The 18,527-nt window shown below is 37.3% G+C and overlaps 2 pseudogenes; both read right to left on the reverse strand.

Annotated features, from left to right (window-relative positions):
* LOC114031745 overlaps positions 1-7,908 on the reverse strand; it is a 29,829-nt pseudogene extending 21,921 nt beyond the window's left edge.
* Positions 7,909-8,014: 106 nt separating this feature from the next.
* Positions 8,015-18,527, reverse strand: part of LOC114031746 — a 47,233-nt pseudogene continuing 36,720 nt past the window's right edge.

Raw genomic sequence — 18,527 nt, forward strand, 5'->3', positions numbered from 1 at the left:
TAGACTTGATGTTAGGGTGGGACTCAGTTGCATTTCTGGAGGACAGGTCTGGGCTGGTTCCATTGTTGCTTTCTTATGATATTGAGTGTTATTTTATTCCAGAATCTCAAGGACAGGCTGAAAACCTCCTAGTTTCCAGTGCTCACAGAGTGGTTTGATCTAGGGCAAAGTCTGATTACTCCTGCCTGTTCTGAGCTCTGCAATTCCTAATCTGGGTTTGGGTCTGTGCAAACTCTGCCCCTATCAGCCAGCTAGAAAGTTCAGTTGGTTCAAAGTGGCAGAATTAAAGGCTTCCCTTTGGTCTGGGATTCCTGTCTTTGTTACTCCTCTTTAGGTTGTGCTAGATGTTTTGCTTTGAGGTGAAGCCTGACCTACACTGCTGGGGCCTGCTGTGATCTGAACTCTCTTTTCTTGGCAAATTGCCCAGGGCATCCCAATCAGGGAACTCTACCAAACATGCAAGACTCCTCATTCTGTCCTGGATCTGCAACTCAGAACTAGGTAGTGAGTGACAAAGCTTCCAGTTGGTATCTGTCACCATCATGATGACCCAACATGGCTCTGGTAGAGCCCTAGCATGGACTGGATATTTTCTTGTTTTCATAAATAGCCTTTCTCAGGTTCTGGAATGCCCCACTATTCTAAGGGATGGGTGGAATTTTAACAGGTAAAAATGGGGAGAAGATATATTTTACACTTAGGAATTAGCTTGAACAAAGCCCTATAGGCATAAGTAGTGTGTATGTTTAGAGTTCTTGTCAGGCCCTGTCCACATGCCTCCCAATCTGTCTCACTATGTAAACTGTGCTACACAACTGGTTCACTGTGACTTTGTCTGGATTTCCCTGTCAGGATTCTGTCTGGTGCTTTTTTTAGAGCTGTTTGGAGGAGTTAGGAGAGGGGAACCCACCATACTGCATCCTATCACTCCTCCATCTTGGCTTCACCTTCCAGAGTAAGGAAGTGTGTAGAGAGAGCAGAGATATCTAGTTTCACTGAAATGTTAATATTTAAAAATGAAAAGTATGAAATAAGTCTGGGAAGATTTGGTGGGACTTGAATGCCAAGAAGAGGAGTATAAACCATATTCAAGAGAGAAGAAAAATTTTTACTAAGTGGCATAACCATATTGATACATAAGAAAAATTCTATAGGAAGTGATTGCAAAGGATGAATTAATTGGAGGAAGAGGGAACCTGGAAGGAATGTATTGCCATAGTCCAATCAGGTGGTACTGAAGGCGTATACTCATGTTGGAACGGTGGGAATGGAGAGGAGAAGGATAAGAGATTTTGCAGAAATGGATGCAACAGACTTCTTAACTGATTGGATACGAGGTGGGAAAGAGTACAACAATGTCATTCTGGAAGCAAAGAAATCGAGGCCCCCAAGAGCACTTGTCAAAGGTTACAAAGATAGTAAAGCAGCAGAAACAGGATTCAAACCCAGATCCCCTGACACCAAATCCAGAATTTGTTCCACTCATTGTTCTGCCCAGTCCCAAATCCTCAGTTAGAGAGACAGGCCACCTCTAGCCAAAGGAGGCATGGGAGATGACTCCAAATGACATAGTGGCTGGAGTTGTTGGGAAGTGACATTCCCCACACCTCAAGGTTAGCAACTTGATTTGAAACTTCTAAAGGGCTGCGGGGCCCTGTGATGGGCAGGGAGTTCCGTCACAGCTTGAGTGACCTCTTCCAAACACAGCAACACCACCAAAATGACACAGAAAGTGATGGACTTTAGAAGAAAAGAAAAAAGATCCATTGACAGTATTTCCAATTTTTGACAGAGGGCATGCTTTTCAGCAGAAAAAAAAAAGTAATTATAGGTTACAAAAAAACCTGTCATTTCTCACAGCTGAAATCTGTTTCTGGATGAATCTATGATGAGGAAGAAAGGCATTTTCCTATTTTTTTCTATTGTAATTGTTGTTATTGCTATTCAGATGTGGTTTTAGGAAGGCTGTCCTGCAAAGAAAAGAAGGAACAATTTATGACATAATTCATGAATGTGAAAGCTATTTATTGAATAAATCCCAGTGAAATGATCTATCTTTTAAACGAAGTCTCCATCAATGGCTTTCTGGAATCATTCTATGGTGGCATCCTATCACACCCACTGCCTCAGAGATTCACCCATTAAAATAACTGAATTCAAGGAACATTTCTTAAATGTTATGAGGAAAGCAATGTGGTAGGCACTGGGAATATGAAAATGAAACAAATCACCATTTCTCTGGGAGGGAAAATTAGTTCAGTTTATATGTGATGGTGATGATGATGATGACCTGTTTTAATTGCCTAGACCAGGAGCAGGGAACCTGAGGCCTTGAGGCCACATGTGGCCTTCTAGGTGCTTAGGTGTGGCCTTTTGACTTAGTCCAATTTTACAAAACAAATCTTTTTATTAAGAGGATTTGTTCTGTGAAGTTTGGATTCTGTCAAAGGGTCGCACATGAGAACCTAGAGGACCACATGTGGCCTCAAGGCCACAGGTTTCCCACCCCTGGCCTAGACTATAGCTTTTCCATGTCTTAAATAATAGTCACATTTTTACTAGGAAATGCCTTGGCTTGTCCCATATATAAAATTTCATTGGTCCTCTCCTCTCTGGTCAAATTTCTCTCCTCTTTAGTTCCATTCTTCAACCCTGACCTTGAATTCATTCAACCCTAAAACATGGCAACCTTAGCTGCAGAAAGAAGTTTCATGACATTTATCCATTGTGTCCAGTGTCTGTGTACGTAGAGTCTCTTGCCATCAGATTTAACATCCATAAAACAATTTGTAATCTCTTTAAAACTTTCACGTACATTTTATCTCCAAAATGCTAAGTCTGTTGGCTAAATTATTTGTTTTGCTGTGTTTTAGCTTATGATGAGCTTAAAAATGTCTTTCTGCCCTAGGTTTAGATTAATCAACTATAAAATGGAATCTGATGAATAAATATGACTCATTTCCTTCTAGCCACTGTGTCAGCATCCCATGAGGTTCTCTCTGCATTCTTTTCTTTGGTGACTTCTTCAGCCCTCATACGTATAATTATCGTTTCTGTTCAGATGACTCCTCCCAGATAGAGACAGATAAAAATAGAGACAGAGATAAATATGTATATATACATCTTCATCTCTATATACTTTTATACATCTATACACACATACATATATGGATTATGTATATACATAATATATGTATATACATATGCATGTGTATATATGTGTGTATACATATATGTGTGTATACATGTATATGTGTGTGTGAATAATCTACATCTCTAATCTCTTAAATTAAAGTCTCGTGTTGCCAGCAAGTTCACCCGGATGTCCTTTTGGCATCTCAACCTCAATGTAACCTGTCATTATATCTCAAATTTCATTTCTATTAATTAATCAAAGGATCAAAGAATCATGGGTCTAGAGATGGAAGGGACCTCAGAGGCCATATACTCAAACTCTCACATCTTAAAGATGAGGAAACTATAGCACAGAGACATTTCTTGACTTGCACAACATCACACTGGTAGAAAGCATCAGAGGTGAGATTTGAACCCAGGGCCTCTGACTCCATACTGAGTGATTTTTAAGCTCCTGTTATGTGCCAGGTACTGTTCTAGGTGGCAGGGACAGAATGACAAAAATGATAGTCTGTGTCCTCCAGCAGCTTACATTGTAACATGGGGAAAACATGTACACTTAATTGTATAAAATATAAAATAAATACAAGATAATTTCAAGGAGGGAAGCACTATCAGCCAGAGGGATCAGAAAAGGATTCAGATGGAAGATGGTGAACTGAGCATTGAACCAGTTGAAGGATCCTAAGAGGGAAAGGGGGAATGCTAAGTGCATCCCAGGTACAAGGGACAGTCTATGTGAAGGCAGAGGGATGGGAGCTGGAATGTCTTGAGTGAGGGAGACCTAATAGACCAGTTTGGCTGAATTATAGAGTGCATGAAGAAGAGAAATAGGCAAGTCTGGAAAGGTAGGCTGGAACAAGATTGTGAAGAGCTTTGAATGCCAAACAGAGGAGTTTGTGTTTGAAACTAGAAGCGACTGGGAGCCACTGTAGCTAGGTGAGCAGATATGTGACAAGGTCAGGCTTGTACTTCAGAAATATTCTTTTGGCAAATGTGTAGAAAATAAACTGGGCTCATCATCTTCCCCATAAACTTTACATGCTCGAAATTTCCCCATTTCTTTTGAGGGAAAAGAACATCCTTTCTAGCTGCTATGGCTTGCAACCTTGGAAACTTCTTAAAACCTATGCTGTCTTATATCTGATCAGTTGCTAAGTTTTTTTGAGGCTACCTCCACACCATCCTTTGAATGGTTGAATTCTTTTCTCACTTAGATGGCCACCAACCTAATTCAACCCTCACTTCCTTAATAATAATGGCTAACATTTATAAATAACTCAAAAGCTTGCATTACACTTTACAAATATTACCTCATTTAATCTTTGCAACAACTCTAGGAATTATATACAATTGTTCCCATTTTACTGATGAGGAAAAAGAGGCAGACAGAGGTTAAGTGACTTTCCCAGAGTCATACAACTAGTAAATATCTGAGGCCATGTTTGAATTCAGCTCTTCCTGATTCCAAGTCCAGGTCTTTATCTACTGCATCATTTAGCCACCTTTCACCTGGACTCTTGCAATGGCCTCCTAATTAAACTCCTTGCCTTCATTTTCTTCTTTCTTCAATCCATTCTCTACACAGTTTTCAATTCATATTGCTAACACAGAAATTGAACATGTCATGCTGCTCCCCCCACTCCACTTAAAAATCAGTGGTTCCCAGTTGCTTTTAGTATAAAAGTCAAAATGCCAGGCATTTAAAGCCCTTCATATTTGAGAGAATTTTAAGAACTATATATACCAAACTGACCTAATCTTGTAAAACTGATTCCATGTTGAGACCCAAGTTTCATTTTCCTGTAAATTCCACTTGTTTGCTCTCCTCCTAAACCTAGCTCATCCTCCTCACAACTCAGAAAGTCCCTAATCTTTCCTCCAAATAGAAATCAGATTATCTAATATTATATCCTGATTTATATCTGATTGTTTTCTTTTAATGCATAAAAATCTGTCTCTCCCGGTATTCAGGGTCCAGTATCAGCTAAGAGAGCCTGGTCCCAATTTATTATATAGTCAGTATGCTTTGCTTAATAAACCAATATGCTCAGAAGCTTGAGCTTTTGTTTGCTCAGTTATTTCAGATTTCACAGGTCACATAATCTGGCTTCTGCCTACATTTCCAGCCTTTTTTCAGATTATTCCCCCTAATGAAATCTTTATCACAGCCAAGCCGATCTCTTAACTCTTTTCATGTATGTTTCATACATGATATATGATCTACTCCTTCTGTGTCTGTGCAAAATTGTTTCCCATGTCTGTAGCACATTTCTCATATACTTCTTCGTAATGGAATTCTCCATTTACCTTAAAGGCAACTAATGTGTCATCTACTGCAGGAGGTCTATACTGATCTCCTCAGTTACTCTCTCTCCCTCTCTCCCTCTCCCTCTTCCTCTCTCTCTCTCCTTCTCTCTCTCTTCCTCTCTCTCTCTCCCTCTCTCTCTTTCCCTCTCTCTCTCTTTCTCTCTCCCCCTCTCTCTCTCTCTCCCTCTCTCTCTTTCTCTCTCTCTCCCTTCCCTTCATCCCTCTCTACGTCTCCTACTTTGTGTTATTCTCAATCAGTCAATTAAGAATTTAAGTGGCTTAACTATCTTCTATGTTGAAAGAATACACAAGATACTGTGGATATAAAGACAAAAAACAAACAAACCAGTTTTTGTCCTTAAGGAGTTCCCCTTGTAATGAGGGATACATACACATATACATACACACATGTATATGTGTATGTATATGTATATGTTTATAAAGATACACATATCTACCTACACACACATACACAAATACACACACAAGGCTACACATGCATGGATATATATGTGGGTGTTTATAGACACATATGTGCATATGCCTATATATTTGTTTATATGTACATATAAACACATGTATATATATGCATGCATACATACATATGGAAAATCCATATAAAGTAGATAAGAGGTTCCAGGCAGAAAGAAGAATTTGAGTCTTAAAGGAAACCAGGGATTCTAAGAGACAGAGAAGAGGAAGTATTGCCTTTCAGGCATGGAAGAAATCTAGAGTGAAGCCAAGAGATGAGAGGTGGAGAGTCATGTGTGAGTAACAACAAGTAGGTCTGTATAGTGGAACATTGAGAACATAGAGGAGAATAACATATTATAAGGTGTAGTTGGAATCAAGGTGTAAAGGGCTTTAAATGCCAAGGAATTTGTATTTGATCCTGGAGGTAAGAGGGAGCCCACTGGAGTATATTGAAAACTGGGGTGACATGGTTTAGGAAAATCCCTTCGGCAGCTGTGTAGAGAATGCATTGGAGTAAGAAGAGGCTTGAGGGAAGGAAACCAATTAGGAAGCTATTATGATAGTCCAGGGAAAAGTGATGAAGACCTGAACTAGGGTGGTGGCTCTAGCAGCATAAAGAAATGGGTGAGTATGAGAGATCTTGGGGAGATAGAAACAACATATCTGTGCAGCTGAAGGCAGGGGGAGGGAAAGTGAGGCATCAAGCATAGCTCCAGTGATGAGAATCTGGGTGACTTGAAATTGCTAATTATGTGAGACCAATCATGAAGACCTTTGCTTGGCCTTTGCATCTACTTATTACTAACCCTACATGAAGCATTTAGTAATCTTCTCCAGTGGAGCAAGCTCTAAAGCCTTCCCCAATTTGGGCTGAACCAACAAAAAAAGGCCTTTTATTAGGCTCAGTTAACTCAACGTGGAAGGTGCCTCAGAAGCTATCTATTCCCATGGGCCTACAGGCCCAAGAAGATTAAGCAAATTGCCCAAAGTCACACAGGTGATAAGAATCAGAGCTGAGTTCTCTCCTGCCAGTGCTCTTTCCCCTGAACCACACTGCCTCCCAACACTTCATCATCATCATCATCATCATCATCATCATCATCATCATCATCCTTCAGTCCTTTCTCAGAGAAAGTATGAGTCGGCAGGCAGGAGGTCAGTAGAAGATGGCTAAAGAAGTCTATGCTCTCTCTCCCTTTATGTGGTGATGTGACATTGTCTACCCCTTCCATAAACTGAATGGGGCACAGGAATTCCTACAGCAAAAAAAGGAAGATCAGTGAAAATGACCCACCTCCTCCTACTGTGGCTTTGTTATTATAACCAAACTCCTTAGGACATCAGATATATCCATATTATTTGTAAATTTAAAACAGAAAGCATTCCAAAATCAAATTACTTCCTTTTTTTAAAAGCACTGTGCAACACAAGGAGGCCAAACACTGAGAACTATCCAAACCAAACATCTTTCATGATAGAGTGCTAGTTTTGAAGTCAGGAAGACCTGTGTTGAAATCCTACCTGTGACACTAGTCATATGAGAAGATCTTATATGATCTTAAGAAGTAGGTTGATGGTATAGAGAATAGAGCTCTGGACCTGGATCAGGAATACCTGAGTTCAAATCCTGCTTTAGACATTAATTACCTGTGTGATCTTAGCCAAGTCACTTAAGTTCTGTCTGGCTCAGTTCCCTTCTTTGTAAAATAAGTATAATAATACCAACTGCCATAAGTTCTTGCACATAAAAAAAAAATAAATCTGACAGTCTAGGAGGAAATGCTTGGAGCCCTATGCTTACCTACTTTCTTTTTACAAATAAGTTTCATTGATTACTTTTATTTTTATATCATTTTGGATATGTCTTTCTGTCCCTCCAGAACTTAAGCCCCTCTTATAACACAGAAAATCAAAAAGCAAATACCACAATGACCATATGCAATTTTTTGTCCCCATAGAATCATACCTCTGCTCAGAAGAAAGGAGCATATTTCGTTATCTTTTCTTTGAGACTAAGATTCATTATTATAATGACTCAGAGTACAGTTTTCTTTTAGCATTTTAATTCAATTATCTTATTGCATACTTACATTTTCTAAGTCATATCTGATGTATTGGCATTGGTCTTTTTACTGTATTTCTTCATAGCGCAGTAGACACTCACAAAACTCACTATTAGCATGAAAATAAATACGGCTGTAGATAATGAAGTTGTGGTAATTATGATTTCTATGTTGGAGCCCATTATCTCACACTTTTCTCCCCTGTACCACCAGTCTTTACCTTATTGACATCTATAAAATAAAAATTTGTATTGTAAAATATTATAGCAAAACATCCTTAAAAAGCTACTTCATTAACATTTGACCAGGTCATTTTCAAAGAGGCATCAGCCATGCCACAACAAGAAAAACCATTGGGGGAAGTCCCATGCCAAGATGGCAGAGTGAGGAAGGAACCCTTGGAAGCTCTCCAAACAACTAGAAAACTGCCTCAGAATTGATCTAGAAGCAGAAAAGCAGTTTATCAGTCTTGCAGGAAAGGTCTGTCTCACTGGGGCGGGAGTGGAGTAAGGTCCAAGAGCAGTAGCAGCAGCCAGCTTCATAGCAGGGAGCCTGCAGCAAGATTCCAAGCCTGGGAGGCTGGGGGCAATCCACTAGGGAGGCCCTACTCTACTGCAAACCAGCAGCCCCCTAGGCAAATGAGCAATCTGTGCACAGCAACAAGGCCCCACTCAAATGACTCTATTCCCAGTACAAGCCACCAGCAAAGCCTGGCCCCATTGCTGACCAGTAGTGAAGCCCTACCCTCAGGCTGGCCAGCAGTCAGACCATGCCTCTAGGGTCTTCCAGCAAAGAGACCCTATTTCCTTAGCAATCCAGCAGTAGGGCCCCACCCCACAGGGAAGACTAGCAAAAAGACCTCTCCTCCAGGACCAACCTTCAGAAAGATTCTGTTACCATAACAATCCAGCAACAAAGCCCCACCCCTGGAGCAGGCCAGCAGCTAAACCCCACACCCAGTGAAGGCCAACAGGGAGGCCCCAATCCCCATTTAAGACAGAAGGGCAGCCTACCCTCCAGAGAAAGCAAGCAGTTAAGCACTGAAACCCAGTGAAAGCCAACAGTAAGACCCAGAGCCTCAGCACAAAAAGCTTGGGACAGTGCGGGGACAGAGCCCAACTCTCACATAAAACACCATCACAAAAAAGGGAGATAAAATGAGCAAAAAAAAAAAAAAAAAGCTTGACTATAGAAAGTTACAAGACCTGTGTTCAAAAGTGAGATCAATAAAATTGAAAGTAAGAAAAACATTGAACTAATAAATAAAACAAAAAGCTGGGTTTTATGAGGGAAAACAATAAAATAAATAAACTACTGGCTAATCTGATTTAAAAAAGGAAGGAAGAAAACCAAATTATTAGTACCAAAAATGAAATAGGCGAACTCATCACCAATGAAGAGGAAATTAAGACAATTGTTAGGAGCTATTTTGCTCAATTATATGCCAATAAATTTGAAAATCTAAATGAAATGGATAAATATCTACAAAAACATATATTATCCAGATTAACAGAAAAAAAAATACTTAACCCAATCTTAGAAAAAGAAATTGAACAAGACATCAATGAACGTCCTAAGAAAAAATCCCCAGGACCATATGGATTTCACAAGTGAATTCTACCAAACATTTAAAGAACAACTAATCCCAATACTATATAAACTATTTGAGAAAATAGGCAAAGAGCGAATCCTACCAAATTCCATCTATGACACAAATATGGTGCTGATACCCAATCAGGAAGAGACAAAACAGAGAAAGAAAAATTATAGACCAATTTCCCTAATGAATATTGATGCAAAAACTTTAAATAAAGTACTAGCAAAGAGATTATAGCAATATATCACAGGGACCATACGCTATGATCAGATGAGATTTATACCAGGAATGCAGGGCTGGTTCAATATTAGGAAAACCATTAGCATAATTGACCATATCAGTAACAAAATCAACAGAAATCATATGATTATCTTAATAGATGCAGAAAAAGTGTTTTACAAAATACAGTAAAAACACTATGCACCATAAAAATAAATAGAGCTTGCCTTAAAATGAAAAGTAATATTTATCTAAAACCATCAGCAAGCATCATCTATAATGGGGATAAGATAGAAGCCTTTCCAATATAATCAGGGGTGAAGGAAGAATGCCCATTATCACCACTAATATTCAATATTATACTAGAAGTGTTTAGATTTAGCAATAAGAGAAGAAAAATAAATTGGAGGAATTAGAATAGGTAATAAGGAAACAAAACTATCACTCTTTGAAGATGATATGATGGTATACTTAGAAAATCCTAGAGAATCAACTAAAAAAACTATTTGAAATTATTAACAACTTTAGCAAAGTTGCAGGATACAAAATAAACCCATATAAATCATCAGCATTTCCATATATTATCTACAAAGCCCAGCAGCAAGAGATAGAAAGAACATTTAAAATAACAGTCAAAAATATAAAATATGTGGGAGTCTACCTGCCAAGACAAACCCAGGAACCATATTAACACAATTACAAAACACTTTTCACACAAATAAAGTCAGATCTAAACAATTAGAAAAATATCAATTGCTCATGGGTGGGCCAAGCTGATATAATAGAAATGACAATTCTGCCAAAACTAATTTATTTATTGACTCATACCCATCAAACTACCAAAAATTATTTTATAGAACTAGAAAAAATAACAACAAAATTCATCTGGAAGAACAAAAGGTAAAGAATATCAAGAGAATTAATGAAAAAAATACAAAGGAAGGTAGCTTAGCAATACCTATATTACAAAACTATATTATAAAATAGTAACCATCAAAACTATCTGGTAGGGGCTAAGAAACAGAGTGGTGGATCAGTGGAATAGATTATGTACACAAGACACAATAGTCAATGACCATAGTAACCTAGTGTTTGATGAACCCAAAGACCCCAACTTTTGGGATAAGAACTCACCATTTGACAAAAACTGTTGGGAAAACTGGAAAACACTAGGACACAAACTAGATATAGACCAACATCTCACACCATGAGACAGGGCCAAAGACAGGGTCAAGACAGGGTCAAAATGGGTGCATGATTTAGACATAAAAGGTGACACCATAAGCAAATTAGAAGACCAAGGAATAATCTTCCTATCAGATCTATGGAGAGGAGGAGAATTTATAAGCAAACAAGAGATAGAGAGCATTATGAAAAGCAAAATGGATAGTTTTGATTATATTAAACTTAAAAAGCTTTTGCCCCCTCCCAAAGAAAACCCAACATAACCAAGATTAGAAGGAAAGCAGAAATTTGGGATACAATTTTTAAAGCAAGTACCTCTGATAAAGGCCTCATTTCTCAAATATATAGAGAACTGAGTCAAATTTATAAGAATACAAGCCATTCCCCAATTGATAAATGGTCAAAGGATATGAACAGGCAGTTTTCAGACAATGAAATCAAAACTATCTGTTGGCATATGAAGAAGTGCTCTAAATCACTTTTGATTAAAGAAATGCAATGTGAGGTACTCACACCTATCAGATTGGCTAATATGACATAAAAAGAAAAATGATAAAATGTTGGAGAGAATGTGGGAAAATTGGGACATGAATGCACTGTTGGTGGAGTTGTGAACTGATCCAACCATTCTAGAGAGCAATTTAGAACTATGCCCAAAGGGGAACCAAATTGTGTATACCGTTTGATCCAGCAGTATCACTACTAGGTCTGAATCCTGAAGGAAATGTTAAAAAGTGGAAAGGACCTACATGTGCAAAAATATTATTAGCAGCCCTTTACATGATGGCAAAATATTGGAAATTGGAAATTGGAAATCCCCATCAATTGGGGAATAGCTGAACAAGCTGAGGTATATGAATGTAATGGAATGCTATTGTGCAATAAGAAATGATGGACAGGCAGGCTTCAGAAAAACCTGGAAAGACTTGCATGAACTGATTCAAAGTGAAATAAGCAGTACCAGGAAAACATTGTACACACTGTCAGCAACATTGAGTGATGGTCAGCTATGAATAACTCAGCTCTTCTCAGCAACACAATGATCTAAAACAAGCACAAAGGACTCACAAAGGAAAATACTATCCATATCCAGATAAAGAATTGATGGACTCTGAATGCAGATGGAAGCATTTTTCCCCCACTTTCTTCTTTCTTGCGTTTTTTTTTCTTTTGAACTGTTTCTTCTTTCACAACTATGACTAATATGGAAATACTTTTACATTATAGCACACATATAAACTATATCAAATTGCCTATCATTTTCAGAAGAGGTGAAAAGAGGGAGGGTGGGAGAAAAATCTAAACTCAGAATCTTGTAAAAATGAATGCTAAAAATTTTCTTGACATGTAACTGGAGAAAAAAATGAAATATTATTAAACTTTTAGGAGGGAGAGAATTTGGAATTCAAAATTTTAAACTGAATTTTAAACATTTTACATGTAATTGGGAAATATTTAATAAAATATTTTTTTTCAAAAAAATTATTTTAGAGAGCTAGGAAAAATAGTAACAAAAATCATCTGGAAGAACAAAAGGTCAAGGATATCAAGGGAATCAATGAAAAAGAATGTGAAAAAAAGTGGTCTACACATACCAGATCTCAAACTGTATTATAAAGTGGTTAATATCAATCTAGTACTGGCTAAAAAAGTAGAGTGGAGGATCAGTGGAATACATTAGGTACAAATTACATTATGACCATAGTAATCTAGTATGTGATAAATCCAAAGATCCAAGCTTGGAACAAAAACTCATTAGTTGACAAAAACTGCTGGGAAAACTAGAAAACAGTATGGCAGAAACTAAGGATAGACCAACATCTCACACCGTACATCAAGATAAGGTCTAAAGGTGTACATGATTTACACATAAAGGGTGATACCATAAGCAAATTAAGAGAGCATAGAATAGTCTATCTGTCAGATTAATGAATAAGAGAAAAATTTAGGGCCAAAGAAGATGTAGAGAGCATTATAAAATGTAAAATAGAAAATTCTCTTTATATAAAATTTAAAAATTTTTGCACAAACAACACTAATGCAACCAAAATTATAAGGAAAACAGAAAATGGGGGGGGGGGAATAAGTATCTCTAAAAAGGCCTCACTTCTCAAATATATAGAGAACTGAATCAAATTTATAAAAATACAACTCATTCCCCAATTGATAAATAGACAAAGGATATAAACAGGCAGTTTTCAGACAATGAAATCAAAGCTGTCTATAGTCATATGAAAAAAGTGCTCTAAATCACTATTGATCAGAGAAATGCAAATTAAAGCAACTCTGAGGTACCACCTCACACCTATCAGAGTGGCTAATATGACAAAAAAAAAGGTAAATGTTAAATGTCAGAGGGGATGTGGGAAAACTGGGATACCAAAGAAATCCTCAAAAAAAGGGAAAATGACCTATTTGTACAAAAATATTTATAGCAACTCTTTTTGTTGTGGCTAAGAACTGGAAGGCAAAGGAATGTCCATCAATTGGAAAATGACTAAACAAGTTGTGGTATATGATTGTAATGAAATATTATTTGTGCTGTAAGAAATGACAAACAGGATGATTTCAGAAAAACCTAGAAAGACCTACATGAACTGATGTATAATGAAGTTAACAGAACCAGGAGAACATTGTACGCAGTAACAGCAATATTGCTCAATGAACTTAATGACTTAACTATTCTCAGCAATACAATGATTCAAGACAATCCCATAGGACTAATGATGAAGCATACTGTCTGCCTCCAGAGAAGAAGATATTCATTGAATTCAGACTGAAGCATGCTATTTTTCACTCTCTTTCTTTTTTTTTTCCCCTTTTATTTGAGTCTTCTTGTACAAAATGACTAACATGGAAATGTTTTACATAATTGCACATGTTTAAAAAAAAAGACCACTGGAAAAATGCATATTTGCTGAGTTAAAATATTGAATTGTATAATTTCTGCCTACAGTATTGGAAGTCTAAGATACAACTATAGGAGAGAGATAAAGCCATGTATCACCCCTCCCTTAACTTTGAGAAAGACGAAGCAATTTATTGGCTGATAGAGCAGCCAATAATGGGGAAAGCGTTGAATAGATCTGAACCTAGGACATGTCTGTAGGTTCCACAGTCTGGGCTCCAGGCTTTTGTGCAACAATAGGGATACAGTGAGTCAGGGAGAATAAAATTCCTCTCTAGCTGGTATTGAAAACACTGCAAAACTTAAATAAAATTAGCTCATGGATATGAGTATCTGTAGCACATACCCCAAGCAGCATCCCCCCACCTCCAATACACATACCCATCAGTCTGTGTATATGTTGTACAGTTGTGACCTCTTCCCTTCAAAGATGCATACCCTGTGGTGTACCTGAAAGAGCTCATTGTGTGAATAAAATCATAGAATTTAGCTAGAAGGGATTTAGAGATAATCTATTCTAGTCCAACCCCCTCATTTCATAGAAGAGGAAACTGAGGCCCAAGGAGGTGAAGTGACCAACCCAAGGTCACATAGCCAGTAAGTGTCAGAGTCAGAATTTGATATTCAACAGTCTCCTAATTGGTCTCTCTGCCTCACTTCTCTCACCCCTCTGATACATCCTACATACCACTGCCAAAGTAATTTCCTTAATTGCAGACTACATGACTCTCATGCTTAATCCAATTTCAGCAGCTTCCAGAGATGACTGGTCCAAGGGCACACAGTCAGTAAGTGGCAAAGCTCAAACTTGAACCTAGATCTGCTAAGTCTTACTCCAGTGTTGTTTTCACAACACCATTCAGTCTAGTGGTGTAAAAAGTTGTTATTATGATACCTCAATACTTTTGAATTATAGGATTTAGAACCACAAAGGACAGAGATTGTCTAACCAAATATCTTCATTTAGTAGAAATAGATGCAGAAAGGTCAAGGGTCCCGTTCATGTTCATCCAGCTAGTAAATGACAGATTTAAGATTCCAACCCAAGCCTACTGACTCCAAATCCAACATTTTCCATTGCCCTAAAATGCCTTGATGTCATTTGTAAAGGTTACTACTAAAATCACAGGTTCATGTAACCTAGAGTTTATGATATAGCATCAGTCTCTTCACAAAAGAGTTACAAAATTTAGAGGCTATTTTCAATTACCCAGAATTTTTTTTTGCTTAATAGTGCTTCTTGAATGAATACTTGATTGTGAAAGTCAACATTTTAGTGTGATCTATTTGAACAACCTATTGATAAAAACCACCTCTAAAGTTTCCATAAAAATATGGCTGAAGGCAAGCAAAATCATATATGAAATCCACAAGGTAATCCCCTATCCTCATGTTTGCAATTCAACCTTCTTCCTCCCTTAACTCCACCACAAGAATTTTGGAATTAGAGCCAAGAAAAAGTAGCAAAATGAGCAGATTTGAGTGTTTTCTTTTTGTGACAAAAGAAAAAGGCAACAGCCCCTGGAAGAGGGCCAAAACACCTTTATAACATAACAACTGGGGAAAAAATAGCTTCTGAATATTCAAGAGAGGGCTGGCTATACATAATAACTCTTTGGCAGAACAACTGCCCTTAAAGGATGGAAGATGGAAGACCATGTTTTCAAATGTACTGAAAATGAAAGTTTCCTTAAAATATATTTGGATCTACTAAAATAAAGCTATGATTCCCTGAAACCTGACAATTTGCAGCACAATTAACTAGACTAGATATTCAGCCAGCCCATGAACTTAGACAGGAAAAAATTACATCTTTATTTTCACCAACCTCTAATGGAAATTAGAGGTTAGTGATTGCCAACAGGGTCCAGCACAGCAAAAAGGATTAAGATTCCCTGAACCAAACATTGAAACAATAATGGGAAATAGGTGACAAAATTGACCCATGAATAATACTTGCATTTTCCCCACATAAGGAATTTTCACTCAGATATGTGTAAGGACTTTAATTTCCAGTGCTTCTAGATATCTATGACACTTTGCTTTGTAACTGCAAATTAAGACTATTTTCTGGTTGCATGGGTTTTTTTTTTCATTTAAAAAAGGGGGAAATGTTTATTTAATTTTAACTCTAGATAGTATTTTATAGTATTTTTCCTTAGGTACTCTGTACCAACTAAATTTTTATAACCTTATTTTACTTTTAAAAGTTCCTGGATTCTTTCAAGTCTCAACTAAATCACTTACCTTCTACAAAACCTTGGTATATCCCTTAAAGCTAGTGACTTCTCTATTGATTATCTGCAGTTTATCCTGTATGTGGCTTGTTTGTACATAATCACTTGCATGTTGTCTCCTCCATTAGACTGGGAGATCCTGAGGGTTGAACTACTATTTGTTGGCCTTTCTTTGTATCCTTAGTACAATAGCTGGCATATCATAGGCACTTAATAAATACTTGATGGCTTGACTAAAGTTAATATTATCTGTGATTCAAGAACTCTGAACATATAATAATTGGGTTTTACAATACTTTAAGGCTTACAAATAGCTTTCCTCACCACAACCCTGTGGAGAGGAGTGCCATACTAAGCACTTCCATGGATCTGTGGTCCCATCAATGTGGATGTTCCCTCCAACAATATAGCTTACAACACCTCCACTCATGCTCCTTATGCCTGGACCTCACCCATGCCCTCTTCTAGATCCCCTATAAAGGATCTATGCAACATGCTAGAAGCCTCTTTTTAGTTCTTTTAACATTAAGTGTGTACATGTACAACATAGGGAAGCAAATGAACACCGTGCCCTGTATCTGAAACCTGAAGACGATGGCTACAGAGGGATTCACTATTCAACAGAAATTGATGAGAAAATTGGAAAAATCTGACAGAAATCAGGTTTAAACCAGTACCTCACACCATATCACATGATAAGTTCTAAATGGATGTATGATTTAGCCATAAAGAATGACATCACAAACAAATTAGAGAAGCAAAAAAAGGAATTATCTTTGAACCTATGAATAACAGAACCGTTAACCAAACATGAGATAGAGACATGCACAGAATATGAAATCAACAATTTTGATTATGCAAATTTTAAATGTTTTTCACAAATAAAACCAAGCAGCTGAGGTTAGATGGAAAACAATTAAGAGGGGGGAGAATATTTGCTGTAAGTTTTCCAATAAAGTTCACATTTCTAAGCTATATAAGGAAATGATTCAAATTTGTAACAATAAATCCATTCTCCAATTATTAAATGGGTAAACAATATTAATAGATAGCTCTTTAGAGAAGGAAACCATGTTATCAAAAACCATATGAAAAAAGCTCCAAAATACTAATAATCATAGAAATGAATATGAAAGTAGTTCTGAATTTCCCCCTAATATACATCAGATTGGTAAAGTTGACAAAAAAAGAAAATGATTAATGTTAAAGGGTATGTGGGAAAATAGATATATTGATGAACTGTTCCTGGAGCAGTGAATTAGTCTGACCAATTTAGAGAGAGTAATTGGGAATGTGAGGTATTTGGGGGATTTCCCAATATTTCTTAAATTGTGTATATCCTTGAAACCAGCAACCCCTTTCCCAATTTTATGATAACTCTAAGTGATCAAAGAGAAAATGGACCCATGTGTACAAAAATATTTATAATATCTCTTTTTGTTAGAGCAAAGAACTAAAACCCAATCTTTTTAATAGCAGTATTCTTCTAGTAATACAATGTAGTTGTGAATCACAGAGCACCGCGGTCTCTAATGGATCAAAATTTCAAGAGATCCAAAGTGCAAAAGGAAGATTGTGGTGGATGTAAGTAGACAGTAACACATTATCAACTGTGACTTGCACATGAGAAATGACACAGAAGGTCATCATCTAGGAGATGCATCATCAGGAAAGGAGTTGGCTTGTGGGAGTGCCCTTCAACTGGAAAATGGCTGAACAAGTTACAGCATATCATTGTAATACAATACTATGTTGTTATAAAAAATGATGAAAGGAATGATTTCAGAGAATACTGGGAAGACTAGAGTGAGCTGAAAAAGAATAATTTAGACCTGTATCAATCCTAGTTTTTTCTACTAACTCATCATCAAGGCAGTAGGGTGGGGCAGTGGAGACAGCACTGAGCCTGGAAAATCTCAACTCAAATTTTACCTCAGGCACTTACTGGCTGGGTGGCCCTGGACAAGTCATTTAAACTTCTGTTTGCTTCAGTTTTCTCATCTTCAGAATGGAAATAATAAGAACACCCATTTCGCAGGGTTGTTGTGAGGATCAAAAGAGATAATAACAGTAAAGTGTAAAGCACAGGGCCTGGCACATAGTAAGCCCTGTATAAATGCTAGTTATCATGACTATTATTATTAATGACTCTACCCAACACCACAATCGGCCATGATTCAGGAGGACTAGTAATGAAGAAGATAGACACCTCTCCTGTTAGAGAGGTGATAGACTCAATATGCAGGATGAGTCATAGATTTTTGGAAATTGCCAATACAGAAATTTGATTGGCTTGACTATGCATACTTGTTTCAAAGTCTTGTTCTTTTCTTTCTTCAATAAGTAGTTACGTGTCAGGGAGACAAAATAAATGCTTATTAATTTTTCAAATTTTTAAT

This window comes from Vombatus ursinus, unplaced genomic scaffold (genome assembly GCF_900497805.2).
Source record: "Vombatus ursinus unplaced genomic scaffold, bare-nosed wombat genome assembly UNPS02015255.1, whole genome shotgun sequence".
NCBI lineage: Eukaryota > Metazoa > Chordata > Mammalia > Diprotodontia > Vombatidae > Vombatus > Vombatus ursinus.